The sequence below is a fragment of the Euphorbia lathyris genome, chromosome 6 (genome assembly GCF_963576675.1).
Source record: "Euphorbia lathyris chromosome 6, ddEupLath1.1, whole genome shotgun sequence".
Lineage (NCBI taxonomy): Eukaryota > Viridiplantae > Streptophyta > Magnoliopsida > Malpighiales > Euphorbiaceae > Euphorbia > Euphorbia lathyris.
This window is the reverse complement of record NC_088915.1, coordinates 62,343,866-62,359,950: the sequence shown is the minus strand read 5'-3', so window position 1 is coordinate 62,359,950 and position 16,085 is coordinate 62,343,866. Positions and strand designations below refer to the sequence as shown.

The 16,085-nt window shown below is 35.6% G+C and overlaps 1 non-coding gene across 1 annotated transcript; it reads right to left on the bottom strand.

The window, feature by feature from the left end:
* Positions 1–835: 835 nt before the first annotated feature.
* On the bottom strand, positions 836–942 carry LOC136234433 (small nucleolar RNA R71). Its single transcript, XR_010691317.1, has one exon. It is a non-coding gene; the product is annotated as a small nucleolar RNA R71 (small nucleolar RNA).
* Positions 943–16,085: the final 15,143 nt, after the last annotated feature.

The following is a 16,085-nucleotide window of genomic DNA, read 5'->3' as shown; positions in this document are numbered from 1 at the left end:
AGTAAATCTAACAAGTTCGAAATTAACAGATTCAAAAATAAGTTTTTCGTTAAAAAACGTATCCCTGTGGGATCGATATTTTTATTACTACAAGCGAAACCGTGCACTTGCGGAAATCGCTCAACAAGTTTTTGCGCCGTTGCCGGGGATACGCCAAAATTTTTGACAAATTTTTTATTTTTCGTATTTTATTTTCGAATCTAGGTTTACACATTATTTTTATACAACTTTTACATTTTATTTATTTTCAGTTTATATAACATATTTGTTTTCAATTTTGTTTTGAAGGTAGTTTGGCTCGTGTAACAATTTCAAGTTCATACGCAGTTCGCGAAGTTCGGGCACGTCACCAGACCCTTTTGATCCAGAAATTGAAAGAACACTTAAGAAAAACAAGAAATTCAACAAAAACAAAGACAAAACACCCTTAAAAATCAAAGTAGTCCAGCCAGAAAATATGGCCGATCCACCGACACTTATGGATTATGCTAGGCCAGGAATGGCCGGTGTAACTAATAGTGTAGTTAGACCCCGTATAAACGCAAATCAATTTGAAATTAAGCCTGCTTTGCTTAATATGTTGCAAAACAACGTAACGTTTTACGGACTACCTAACGAAAACCCTAATGCCCATTTGACAAATTTCTTAGAAATTTGTGACACTTTTAAAATTACTGATGTAACAGCCGAAGCAATCAAACTTCACCTCTTCCCTTTCACTTTGAAGGATAAGGCAAAAATTTGGTTAACTTCTATGCCTGCTGCAACATTTGAAACTTGGGACCAATTAGCCCAAGCGTTTTTATCAAAATATTTTCCTTTAGCAAAAACCGCAAGAGTCATCAAAGAATTGACATCTTTTACCCAAAATGATAATGAAACTCTTTATGAGGCTTGGGAACGTTTTAAAGAACTTCAACGTTTATGCCCACACCACCAACTGCCAGATGCACTTTTAATGCAGACATTCTATAATGGATTAAATCCTACAACTAGAGGTTCATTAGATGCTATGTCTGGAGGGTTATTTATGAAGAAGACGTCCGCCCAAGCAAGAAGTTTAGAATCGGTAACCCGAAATGCCCAATAAGCCAGAAAAGATAGGTGAAGAATCTGGTGGTTTAGTAGTAAGGGTGGTAGGATTAAGATTAGGAGATTGATTAAGTGAAGTAGGAAAGATTCCAACCAGCGCGTTCGAAGTCCAGAACAGCAGTGCTGGAGGCGCATAATGGCTTTTTGGGGAAATAGCCGTAAAAGATCTTGATTAGGAGTGCAGGCGAAAGGCTTTTGGAGGAAATGGCAATCAACAGAAGTATGTGGCCCGCAGAGCGTGGACATATACCAATGGCGAAACCATCATCCTCAGGTACATCATCGGTTAAAGGTATAATGAATCTTGATCCAGTTGCGATGTTACAAGCCCAATTTTCTGCCTTATCGCACAAAATTGATAGGTTTATGGCACCGTGCGATCCTAATGATCCGATCCAGATAGACATTGATTACGAAGGTATGAATGAGATAGAACAGGTAAATTTTGTCCAAGGACAAAACCAAACTACTAATCCTTATTCTAATACTTATAATCCTGGATGGAGAAATCATCCTAACTTTAACTGGAAAGATAGTAATAATAATAATAATGCAAATTCTAATCAATATCGTGTAAATAATTATCAAAATCAAACAAGAGATACGATTAGCACTTTATCTTCAAAAATCGACAAATTTATAGATGCTATGAATGGAAAGGTAAGTAATCAAGACGAAGGTTTTAAACGGATCGAAAGTAAATTCGATCAGCTTATCAAAAACCAATCATCTAGCATCCATAATTTGGAAGTTCAAATTGGACAACTTGCTAAATCAATTCCATCCCGCAAAGAGAGAAGTCTTCCTAGCCAAACGGAAGAAAATCCGAAAGAGCATGTTAAGGCTATCACTCTTCGCTCGGGGAAAAACTACTTAGGTCCGGAAATGCCCGGAAATTCAACTTTACCTGGAAATGATTTACCAAAATCCAAAGAAGATACATTAAAACAAAAAGATACACCAATTGACTCTAATACGAAACCTTTTGTTCCAAAACCACCTTTTCCACACAGGGTCCGAAATAAGGACCATGATAAACAACTTTTATCATTTTTAGATAAACTTAAAAATTTGCATATAAATTTAACATTCATGGATGCAATTACGCAAATTCCTAACTATGGAAAATTCTTGAAAGATTTAATTTCAAAAAAGATTAGTTGGGAAGGAATTTCATCCATTTCACTTTCTGAAGATTGTAGTTCGATAGTATCAAGCAAATTACCTACTAAACTCAAAGATCCCGGATGCTTTACCATTCCGTGTAAATTGGGAAATATGGAATTCCCAAGTTGTCTTTGTGATTTAGGAGCTAGTATAAACTTGATGCCATTGTCTATTTTTGAAAAATTAGGTTTAGAAGAGCACATCAAACGTACCAATATGGTTTTGCAATTAGCGGATCAATCCACTAAAAGACCATATGGTATAATTGAAGACGTTTTAGTAAAAGTTGACAAATTTATTTTTCCTACTGATTTTGTTATCTTAGATTTTGCTTATGATGTTAATTGTCCGCTAATCTTTGGTAGACCGTTCATGAACACGGGACGTGCTCTAGTTGATGTGTCGGAAGGAAAAGTAGTTTTAAGAATAGGTGACGATAAGGTCGAGTTCGATATGAATCAAGCGATGAAATATCCTACGGAGGATTTCGCCTGTATGAAGCTTGATTTAGTTGAAGAATGTGTTAATGACATTGTTCAAAGAGAATAAATAATAGAACCTATAATGGGTGAAGAATTAGAAGATAAGGACCCAGAGCCTTTGATTCGAGAAGATGGACCAGTTTCGCCTTCAGTAGTAGTTCCACCAAAATTAGAACTTAAAGAATTACCAAACCATCTGAGATACGCTTTCCTAGGCGGAAGTGATACTCTACCTATAATCATCTCTAACAAATTAACAAAAAATCAAGAAGAAAAATTGAAAGAAGTTGTTAGAAATAGAATAGGAAGTATGGGATGGCAGATTTCAGATTTAAAAGGAATTAATCCTAGTATTGTAATGCATAGGATTCACTTAGAAGAAGATAAGCCACCTAAAGCGTATAGACAAAGACGTTTAAATCCGAATATGAAAGAAGTAGTCAAAAATGAGATTACTAAACTTTTAGACAATGGAATCATTTATCCTATTTCGGATAGTGAATGGGTTAGTCCAATCCATTGTGTACCCAAAAAGGGAGGCATAACTGTAGTAAGGAATGATGAAGGTGAATTAATACCTACGCGAACCACCACTGGTTGGAGGGTTTGTATAGATTATAGGAACCTAAATAAGGCAACTAGGAAAGATCATTTTCCTTTACCTTTCATTGATCAAATGATCGAAAGGATAGCCGGTCATGCATTTTATTGTTTTCTTGATGGCTATTCCGGATTTTTTCAAATATATATTTACCCGGATGACCAAGATAAAACAACCTTCACATGTCCTTATGGAACATTTGCATATAGGAGAATGCCTTTTGGTCTATGTAATGCACCAGCAACTTTTCAACGTTGTATGACTGCAATTTTTAATGATTTCATCGAAGATATCATGGAAGTATTTATGGATGATTTTTCAGTTTATGGAGATTCTTTTGATGCATGTTTAAAAAACTTAGATAAAGTTCTTTCTAGATGCGAAGAAACGAATTTAGTATTAAATTGGGAAAAATGCCATTTCATGGTTGACGAAGGAATTGTTTTAGGTCATAAAATATCTGAAAAAGGATTAGAAGTGGATAGAGCAAAAACTTCAGTAATAGAAAAATTACCCCCACCAACAACTGTCAAGGGAGTAAGATCGTTTCTAGGACGTGCAGGTTTTTACAGACGATTTATAAAAAACTTTTCTGTAATCTCCAAACCACTTACTAATTTGCTTATGAAGGATTCAACCTTCGATTTTAATGAAGATTGCATTAAAGCTTTCGAGACATTGAAAACAGCTTTAGTCAGTGCACCCATAATCGCTAAACCCGATTGGGATTTACCTTTTGAAATCATGTGTGATGCAAGTGACCTAGCTGTAGGATGTGTTTTAGGTCAAAGAAAGGATAAAAGATTACATGTTATATATTATGCAAGTCACACATTGTCCGGTGCACAGTTAAATTACACAACAATAGAAAAAGAGATGTTAGCCGTAGTATTTGCATGTGATAAGTTTAGGTCATACTTGTTAGGATCTAAAGTTATTATTTATACAGATCACGCAGCTTTACGTTATCTGTTTGCTAAGAAAGATGCAAAACCGCGTCTGATTAGATGGGTTTTGTTGTTACAAGAATTTGATATAGAAATTAAAGACAAAAAGGGAGTAGAAAACCTTGTCGCTGATCATCTATCAAGACTAGAAGATGAAAACGGTCCTATAGGTGAAACTATCGATATACGAGATGATTTCCCCGATGAACATCTCTATCAAGTAGAAAGTATCATGTCACCATGGTATGCAGATATTGCTAATTATCTTGCAACCGATATTGTTCTGGAAGGATTATCTTTCCAACAAAGGAGGAAATTTTTCTTCGATATTAAACAGTATTTTTGGGAAGATCCCTTTCTATTCAAATCATGTGGTGACGGGATAATTAGGAGATGTGTTGGAGAAAATGAATATGAATCTATAATAACGGAATGTCATTCCAGCTCATATGGAGGACATAATGGAGTTAATAAAACGGTAGCTAAAATATTGGAATGTGGTTTCTTTTGGCCTATGATGTTTAAAGACGTTGGTTCATTTATTACCCGTTGTGATAAATGCCAAAGAACGGGAAATTTAGGAAGGAAAGATGAGATGCCCCTCACAAACATATTGGAAGTTGAAATCTTCGACATGTGGGGAATTGATTTCATGGGACCTTTTCCGCCTTCCAATGGTAAAACTTACATATTAGTAGCCGTTGATTATGTTTCGAAGTGGGTTGAAGCAATTGCAACCCCTACGAATGATTCTAAAGTAGTTGTTAATTTTCTTGACGATATATTTTGTAGATTTGGTTGTCCTAGATTCGTTGTTAGTGATGGCGGTACCCATTTCATAAATCGAAATTTTGATATACTTATGAAAAGGTATGGAGTACGCCACCGCGTGTCAACGCCATACCATCCTCAGTCAAATGGTCAGGCGGAGATCTCAAATAGAGAACTCAAATGGATTCTAGAGAAAACTGTTTCGTCATCAAGAAAAGATTGGTCACAAAAACTCAATAATGCGCTATGGGCATACCGTACTGCATTTAAATCACCAATAGGAATGACTCCATATCGTTTAGTATATGGAAAAGCATGTCATTTGCCAGTAGAATTAGAACATAAAGCCTATTGGGCTATTAGAAAACTTAATTTTGATTTACAACAAGCAGGAAAGAAACGGTTGCTCAATTTAAATGAGTTAGATGAGTTACGTCATCTATCGTATGAAAATGCGAGGATTTATAAAGAAAGAGTGAAAAAATGGCACGATGCCAAAATCAAAGTCAAACACTTTAATGTTGGAGATAAGGTGCTGTTATTTAATTCACGGCTTCGTATATTTCCAGGAAAACTTAAGTCCAGATGGAGAGTACCGTATTTAGTCGTCAACACATTCGACTATGGTTCTTTAGAACTTGAGGAAACTAACGACAATCGTTTCAAAGTTAATGGTAATAAATGTAAAATTTATTACGAAAATATTTCCGAAATAGGAACTAATTTCGTAACAAGATTTCCTGACATATAAATCATTTCGTTTTTCTACACATAGTTTTTATTTATTTATTATTTTTATTTTATTTTGTTTTAGATTATATTATTTTATGTTAGAATTTTAGATATATATAAAAAAAATATATTCAAGTCATGATTTTAATTAATTTTTAGGAATTTAATGTGAATTAAAAGAAATTTCGTGATTCTCAGTTGAGAATATGGAATTCTCAGTTGAGAATTCACATATTTAGAATTCTTAAAAAGATAAGGAATTTTCTGAACTTATAGAGAATTTAAAATTCTCAGTTAAGAATTTGGGTATTTCTAGTTAGCTAGGGAATTTCTGAACTTACAGAGGATTTGGGATTCTCAGTTGAGAATTCTGACTTCAACTGATTTTTGAATAGACAAGAGAATTTCTGAACTTACCGAGGATAGGGATTCTCGGTAGAGGATCAGAAATTAGAGGTTTTGACGCCTGATTTCCGCAAGGAAATCAGCGTGTCGCGACCGCGGCTCAGAATCCTCGGTCGCGACACGCTGAATTTCTACAGAAATCAGACCTGTGTCCTTCATTTTCCAGCAGACACAACTTTTCAGAAACGAAAAATTGAGTTTCTTCATTTTTAAGAGGTCTGATTTCATGCCTTTTCACTTCAAAAGAACACCTCTTTTTCATCCTAGGATTTTATAAATAGGTTCTAGAAGTTCAGTTTTCTGTCACATTCTTTTCATCTCTGTCAGAACAATTCTCTGATTTTCTTACAATTCATCAACCCAGAAAATAAGTTCAGAACCTTTTTGCTTCCTTACTCATTCCAAACACCATGACTTCTACAAACACACCATCTAAGGAAGTTGTTGCTTCACGCAATAAACATACGGATATATCAGAGCGTTATGGATGTAACTTTCCTATCTTCAATCATGATGAGGGAAGGCGCTTCTTGAGGCTTCGATACACATTCTTTGTAGGAATGTTATACATGGATGACTTTCTTAACGATCAACTGGGAATTAAAGACGATATGAGTCGCTACATGGAACGTTTAGGATGGACCAGATTCGTTGATATGAAGTTTCCTATAATTGGAGACTGGATTTTAGAATTCTTCTGTATGGTTCGTTTTGTTAACAAGCGTCGGGTGCGTCTTAGCTTTCATCGGGATGGCAAAATTTTTACTTTTGGATATCCTGAATTACATGCTTGGTTTGGTTTTCCCTTAAAGGATAATATCAAACGTCATCATGGAAGAGACATGACATCCACTGATATTTGGAGAATGCTCACCGGCATCTGGCCTTTCAATCTTAAATTTGCCTATAATCAGTCTTTTCACTCCAACTCTATGCTGTATTTGCATAAATTTCTGAGTCACAGTCTGTTCGGTCGCACATTCAGTAGTGTCATCCAAGAAACTGATCTTTATGTACTTGGAGATATATTTCAAGGCAACATGGTTGATTCTTCAAAGATTCTGATGGAGGGTCTTGTTGCCGCGTCTAGATCCAAGGCTAAGAAGGTTGGATTCGGGAATATCATATGTGGAATAATTCTAGGGACCAAGGGAAGTATTTCTGTTCCTTGGAGTGATGCTGAATCTTTTCCGACGCTAGACTATGAATTTTTAGAATATGAAGGTCTAGTGAAACGAGTTTTTCGATCAGGCCCAAATTTTCTTTCTGCACCAGAACGTCAAGCCTTCGTGCAGATGAAAATAGACCGCTATAGGGCTAAGGAAATCCCGATTGAAAGGGACGAATTTCTAGCATAGATTTGTTTTGTTTGTATATATGTTGTACATATTTCTAATCAATAAAACTTTCTCTTTTGCATTATATCCCGTTTTTGATTATAGGGTTACACTAACATTAAATTTCATTATTCTACACTAATGCATCTATCAATTCATGACTAATTAAATGTTAATAACTAAGTTTCAATTCCTTAAATAAAGATTCATCTAACTTACATTAATAAATGAACATAAATGCTTCAATTAATTTTAGTTCCAAACCTTTCCTATTCTTAATTTAACATTCATTAATTAAAGCATTTTCATTTATTTTTCCATTAATAAGGATAAACCTTTGGTTTTCCTTATCATTTAATGTTTTACATTTATGTTTTTAAGTACAGATTACATTTTCAAGGAGTTCCGGATAGAATTTATCAAGAAATGGAGTTAATATGCAGAATTTGGGTGACCAGTGGGTGATCCGCGGCCGAGAATGGTACGATTCTCGGTAACTTCAGCAAAAATCCCTCCGAAATTCAGAGAAAATTCTCTAAACAGCGCGTACCGCGGCCGCGGATGTACGTCCTCGGTCGCGACACGCGAAGTTCATGCACTCCTTAGTCCGGATTTTTGCCTATTTTTCAACCCCTTTCTATTCCAACTCTACCTATTCCTCTTCCTATTCCTACTCTACCTATTACTCTTCCTATTCAACCCTATATATATCCTTATTACTTACACAAACCTTACATCACCTCAAATTTTAACCAATCACCTACTCTAACCTCTTCCCAATACCTTACTTTTACTCTTCCCAATTTCATCATTACCCTTTTCAATCACCTAACACTTTCAAATTCAAGTCAACATACAACTTCTACTTCATCTTCAACCTCAAGCTTTTCTCTTTTTCATCTCTTATTTTTCCAAACCCTAACCACCATAACCATGCCTGAGCAAAGCGTGTTGGACACAAGCCGGCTGTCACCGAGGCTAATCGCCTTCGTATTAGTTGCGGGGCTTATTTCGACATTCATTCAGAGGAAGAAGTTGGACGTTTCAAGCATTTTTCACACGCCAATCGTAAGTTCGTGGATATGCAGTTTCTTGACTTTGATTCGGTAAGGAAGTTGAACTTCACTACTCAAATTGATGCTTTTATTGAGACTTTGGGGTGGGAAACTTTTGCATCTATGCGTTTTCCCCAAATTACAGAATATGTGGTTGAGTTTTTGGTTACTTTGAAGATGAACAAAAAGAGAACGGAAATTTCTTTTAGGAACCATGGTACTACCTATACCATAGATTATGAGGCTATGGGAAATATGTTTGGTTTCCCTACTAGTGATTTTTATGATAAGCCTAAGGATTTTGACAGTAACTCTTTTTGGCAAACTCTTTCCGATCAAACTTCTTTCGACTCTAAAAACACTTCAAGCAAGTTGATTAAGGACAATTGTGTGTTTTTCTTTCACAAATATTTGAGTTTTTCACTATTTGGTCGTGTTGAGAGTTCGAAGATCCAAGTCCGGGATTTGTTTGTTTGGGATTGTTTTTTCAAAGGTTTAAAGGTTGATATCATTGGAATGATATTTGACAATTTGTATCGTGCTTCGAGGGCTCACACCACTCAAGTCCCTCTCGGTAATTTAATCACCGCTATTGTTTTGGGAGCACGGGATGAATTGGCAACTTATGATATGTCCACCTACCATGGGTATGTTCCGGTTTTGGACATTGCGGCTCTTGAGCGGGCTCATTTATTGGTTTCTGCGGCTCCTCCCGTTTTTATTTCTTATGCTTTCCGTATTGCACATCTTCGTGGCACTATGGGTGGAGGTGCTTCTAGTTCCCAAAATGTAGGTACCGAAGAAGGAGGTGCGGAGGAAGGAGCGGAAGATGCACCACAAGCCCAAGCAACTCAAGACAATGATCCGGTGGATTTATGGAGAATTTTGAACCAAATCAATGCAAATAATAGACAAATGAATTTACGAATTGATGATTTGGTGGAGAACAACATGGTGATGAATGACAACCTCAATACTTTGAGGCGTGAGCATAGATCGACTCGGTATCGGATGCTTTCGTTTTTCCGTCGCCGAAATGTGGAAACTTCACCAACACCTCCGGATTCCCCGCCGAATGTTTAGGTTTTACCTTTCAATTTTTATCTTATCTTGTTTTAATTTCATTTTCGTACATTTTTATTTCTTATGTTTCGTACAATTTCAATTTAATTTTATGTTGAATGTTTTTTTTTTTTTTGCTATATCTTTCATTTTCGTCTGTTTTATCTTTAATGTTTTATCTCCATTTTACACCAATGAGGACATGGTCCAATTTAAGTGTGGGAGGAGATATATACATATATCATTTTTATACAAACGAATGAATGAATGAATGTATGCAACACTTGTTTTCAAAATTACAAATGCAACGTATATTGCAACACTTTTAAATATATTGCAACAAATGAATGAAAAAAAAACTTAACATGTTTTATGATATATCATTTTTACATTTATAAATTAATCATAAGTTAAAATTTTTATGATTATTTTTAGGTTATCATTATCGATAGAAATAATATTTCTATACGGGTAATATTTTTCAAATTTTTCACAAATCTTCGACACGATTTTAAGTAAAAAATTGTCTCGAGTAAATGTATTTAAGTACAAATTATTTATTTTCAATCTCTATTTCATATCATGAAATTCATGATATAATAAATCTTATTTTAAATTTTCAATTAGGTTTATAGGCATTAAATTGAACTAACAATTTTTAGCTCGGTTTTGATTTTGTCTTACATTAACACCAATTGAAGTTTTTAAGGAAACTATAGCCATAATACATGTTGAATTTTAAGTCAATATAGGATGAATGTGCTAATTTTCTTTTTCCCAATTTACAAGTTATAATCAATAAATCGTATTCTTAACTTTTGGCCACGATTGAGACCAACCTTATCACAGTCGAGGTATGAAATGGAAGAAATAAATAAGTAAAGCGTACTTTTGGACACGATTGCGACCACCCTTATCACAATCGAGGTATGGAAGGAACGTTTAAATAAGGAAAAATTAAGCGTGTTTAAAGTTTAAAGTAACGATTGCGTCCACCTATGGCATGGTCGGTGCCTCTTAAGCGAACACAAATAAAATGCATATAAAGTTACGGTCGAGACCACCCTTATCACGGGCGTAACTAAGCAAATAAATTAAACTTAATAAATCATATATAATAATTCAAGTTTGGGAAAGGAAATTTGGTGCTTTAAAATGCTTTGAGATGAAAGACTCAATAACATGCGTGCTTACATCGTCCCGAATACTTCAATTTAAACATTGAAATACAAGACGAATGATATATCGTATTTATACTAAGTTAGTTTGATATTTTGCGTATAAATTTGCCATGCGAAGTTAGTCTTTTCGGCTTAACTAATTTAAAAGGTAAACACAAAGATATATGCTTTATTTTCATAAAGAGATTAGTTAAGGAATAAATTCAGTGAAATTTTGCTCGGGACTAGCAAAAGATTAAGTGTGGAGATTTGTTAAGCCCAAAATATACCTAAAATATCATTAATATTTACATCATTTTTATCACAAATCTGTGTTGTTTATATCTGTTTAGATTATTTTTACTCTCGAATATCTTTCTTTCTTGCAAGGTACCAAAATATTTGGTAAAATCCAAATAGGAACGAAAAAGGATCTAAAACAGAAGAAAAACCCTACAAAAAGGAGTCAAAGACGACGTAAATCAAAAGCGCCAAGTCAAGGACACGAACGAGAGCAAAGAAGTGAAAAACACAGCATGCCGCGACAGCGAATCCCCCACCCGTGGCCGCGACACGCGTGGTTCAGATACTTCCTCCTTTCGTCCAAAGCTCAACTTAATGCTCCCCCATTAACGGCCGAGGATTCCCATTCTCGGTAAGTGCAGAAATTCTGCCAAAGTGCATTTAACACATGTTGAAATCCAAGAAACGCGTTCGTTCAAGTGGATAAAGACGTCCTTTCACAACGGACACGACTCTTAACCAACGGATACAATTTTTCACAAGGGACACATCACTTCAATCACAACCCTTCAACATCTATAAATAAAGAGTTGGTGTTGAGAAAAAGGATGTAATGTTATGTAATATAGATATAGAATCAGAGCGTAGAACTAATGTCTAAGTTCTAAGCAAAAATAGTTCGAGAGTTAGAAATTAGATTCTGTACAAAACAAGATGAGGTACACATATTGTTTATAGTTTAATTACAACTCAGTAGCGTTTAGACATTGTTCCAGTTTTAGTTTGCATTTTGGTAGTGGCCGACCGAATCCCTATTACGAAGTTACAGCGAGAAGATTGAGTAGAGTGTTCGCCCCTGAGCCTGACAACCTCTAAGGAAACCCAAGGAAAGGACTGATCAGCCGTTCACTTGCACGCCCTCGAAGAACTCGATGCTCCATGTTCTCTGTAAACTTGTATCAATTTATATTTCATCTAATAAAGTCCGTTCTATTCGATAAATCGTTATGCAGCACTTATGGTAACCAATCCACTAAAGTGATTGCTGGTTTTTTCATTAAAACGTAGTTAAATTCAAAATCATTACAATGAAACTTTGTTGAACACTTAGGCAAATTATCATCTCGAAAGAGTTTTAATTTGATTAAGGGTAACTATCCCGAAAGGGTTTTGTCGCGTTCAAAGCCAATTAATTAGAGGTTCCGTCATTTATTTCATCATCATAATTGATACAAAGTTTAAGTTGTTTTCTTTGCTTAATGCAAATGAATACATTCATTTGTTTTTCAAAAAGTTCTAAATGTTCCTGTTTTGTAAAATTCATCCCTAAATCAGAAGATCTTTCTAACAATCGATATATTCTAATATAAAATCTTAATCCAGCATTTTCAAATACTCAAAGTCCACAAACTCAATTAAACAATTTCCTAAATTCAATTAGACAAATTTCACTTTTCATTTACATTCAATAGTAAATCTAACAAGTTCGAAATTAACAGATTCAAAAATAAGTTTTTCGTTAAAAAACGTATCCCTATGGGATCGATATTTTTATTACTACAAGCGAAACCGTGCACTTGCGGAAATCGCTCAACAGTAATTGCTGTGAAACTCCAAACTCTTAGGCATGAGTTTGAAACCTTAATCATGAAAAGCAATGAATCAGTACAAGATTTTTTTGTATGGAGCAATGGAAATAATCTCTCAAATAAGATCATACGGAGATCAAATAACTGATCAAACTGTTGTTGCAAATTTTTTGAGGAGTTTGACTCCTAAGTTTGATCATGTAGTAACTGCAATTGAAGAATCTAAAGATCTGTCGATTTTTTCATTTGATGAACTAATGGGCTCTTTGCAAGCTCATGAAGTAAGGATGAACAGATCCATTGAGACAGATGAAGCAAAGGCATTTCAAGTGAAGGGGATGGCCTACAATAAGAGAATGTCAGAAAAAGCACCATGGAATGAACGTAGTAGAGGTTCATATCATGGAGGCAGAGGTCGTGGACGAGCCAGAGGCAATATGAGTGGCATACAATGCTACAGATGCAATAAATATGGGCACATCCAAGCAGATTACTGGTACAAGGATGAAAAAGCCAATTATGTTGAATTAGAAGAAGAAGAAGAAAGTAAGTTGTTTATGGCCCATTTTTCACACGATAATGTTACCAGTGGAATGTGGTTTATAGATAGCGGCTGCTCCAATCATATGTCGGGCCTTAGAGAAATGTTTAGAGAGCTGGATGAAACTAAGAAGATGCATGGTCCGATTATGAACCACCGGCACCCCGACATCGCCCGATTATGAACCACCGGCCTCCTACTCAGCGTGTTAGGCGATAACGGACTAATCGCATATTTCTTTAAGTTTAAAATTCATTTGAAACCTTTTCTTTCTCTCTTTGAAAATCGTTTTGAGCATGTTATTCGAAAGCCATTTTAGTAAAGAATTGATTTATTCATAGTGTGATTTCATGCTTCAGACTATACACTAACTCTAAGCTAATCTCATTCCCCAAAAACGAGTTTATTTGCATGGTTCGTACCTTAATCACCGTTGGAACGATTTAGGCACGTTTCAAAACCCCGTTAATGACGCTCACTCGAATCGCCGTTGGAACGACTCGAGCGTTTGAAAACGTTGAGCAAACATTTTTAATCTAAAAGCGTGATTAAGCATACAAGTCAATTTATTTTGTACAAAAACCATTTAATTAGGAAAACAATTCAAAACTTCATCATTCACAAAAGCAATTTTAATTACAAGGTTCGCTTAATCCGTCGTTGGAACGAATTAAGGTTTTAACACGTGATGCTTTAGGAAACGGTTTAAAGTGATAAGAAAGCCTTTTATTTACCTTAGGAACTTCTTAACAAATTAAGTTTAAATAAGCAAATTAAACTCTCTTTTTTATGATTTATTTCCCCTTTCCACTCAATTGAACCTTACTTGAATATATGTACAAGAATGAACCATTTAAATCCCCCAAAATTCACCAAGTAAAACAAACTTGAAATATGTACATTAAAGTCCAAAAAAATGAAGTGAATATACATATATACATATATACATTTTTTATCTAAAAATAAGGATATGGTTTAAAAGATAAGTAAAAGATACTAAATATATGCATAATAATGATAATACAAAATACTAAGTATAATACATTTTTATCCTACAAAAAAACATATGAAAATAATGGGCAAAATCCATAAATAGAAAATAACATTTATCTCAAAATAGTTTTACATAATAAATATATAAAAAACAACTTCCACTCTAAATAATAGCTAATATAGCTTAAATGAGCCAAAAACTATATATATATATACAAATATAATGCTTTACAAAACCAAATCAAAATGGATTAAATTCCAAATGTGAAATATAACCTATATAATACGTATTTAATAGTTAGAGGACTCAAAAATAATTTTTATAATTATGTTACATAATTAAATATATATATATACAAGCACAAATATCAAAAAGTTGAGAAAAGAGGGTTAAAAGGGTAATTTTCGGATTCCAGCAGATTACCGATAGAAAATCCGTCGCTAATCTGCTGTTAGTGACAGAAAAGGCAGAATATCAACAGCAGTCCCTATACTTTCCAGATTTGTTCAAACACCTTAGATTAGATCTATTCTATCATTTTGGACCTCCGAACTACCCAAATTGGATCATAGTCTATAACGGAGACTCCTAAAACGATGTTTTCTTTTTAAAACGTTATTTAGAAATATTTTCCAAAACTTATAATTACAACGTTTTTTAATCCCGAACTACCTTTAAATCGGATCACGGTTCGTATTGGGATGTTAAAACGAGGTTTTTTATTTCAAAACAAAACCAGAGGTTTATTTAATACGAGACAAAAATTAAATAAATACGGAAGATTTAAATAAAACGTGATAAATAAATAATTAACTAAATAAATAAAATTATAACATAAAAATAAATAAATAAAGAAAATAAATTAAATAAAATAAAACGAGTCTAGTCCTCGGATAATACCTCAAGATCGGTATTGACAGCTGAAGTCGATTGATTCCACGAATCGTGATTTTCCGGTGTTTTTTGTGTTTTTGGTAAAATATTTAACTTTGGAAAATTTGGATTTTTTAGGAAAAAATGTTTTTCCCAAAAAAATCACTTTCTCTCTCTAAAAATTTCCTTAGAGTGAGAAAGCTCTCCCAAAATCTTCCTTCAAATGCATGGAGATCTGTGCCTTTTATAAGCACGGATCCCAAAATTGTTGGGCGGACGCCCAAAATCAGTTGGGCGCGCGCCCAACTTACGTTGGGCGTTCGCCCAACTGATGTTGGGCGCGCGCCCAACTTACGTTGGGCGTTCGCCCAACGAAAGTTGGGCGTTCGCCCAACGACCGTTGGGCGTTCGCCCAACGATGTTGGGCATTCGCCCAGCCTCCGTTGGGCGTCTGCCCAACGAGCGTCGGGCGCCCGCCCGACGTTGTCTGGCCTTGCCCGACGACGGTCAGGCGAGGCCTGACATGACCGGGCGGTCGCCGAATGGCCGTCGAGTGACGCCGACCGTGCGTCAGGCCATGCCCGACGCTCGACGGGTGACGTCCCCTCCCCGATGAGCGGCGTCTAGCGCCCGGCACGTCGGACGGTCATCCGATGTGCCGCGCACCGTGGCTTACGGAGCGACGATCACCGCTGGGAGCGTCATTCGTCACTCGTAGACCGATGCTCGGCCCCCGGGGCCTGAACGCTCATCGTTGTGATACCGAATGTGCCCGACCCTACTTAGGAGACACCGTACTAGTTAGCGGGGCTTTCAAGTGCCGGCTCTCCGAGCTTTCCCATTTATTTTTAAATTTTCTGATTTAATAGAATCAACCGATTTGGCCGTTTATCGCGGGTTTTCGTCACAGGTCCTCCGACTCGGTGTCTACAACAGCACAAGACATAAATCTACCAAAGGAGATAAGAATTCCAAGAGGGCACTCAGAGAGTGCAATCCTTGATGCCGCTGAGAATACCCTGATGATAAGAAAC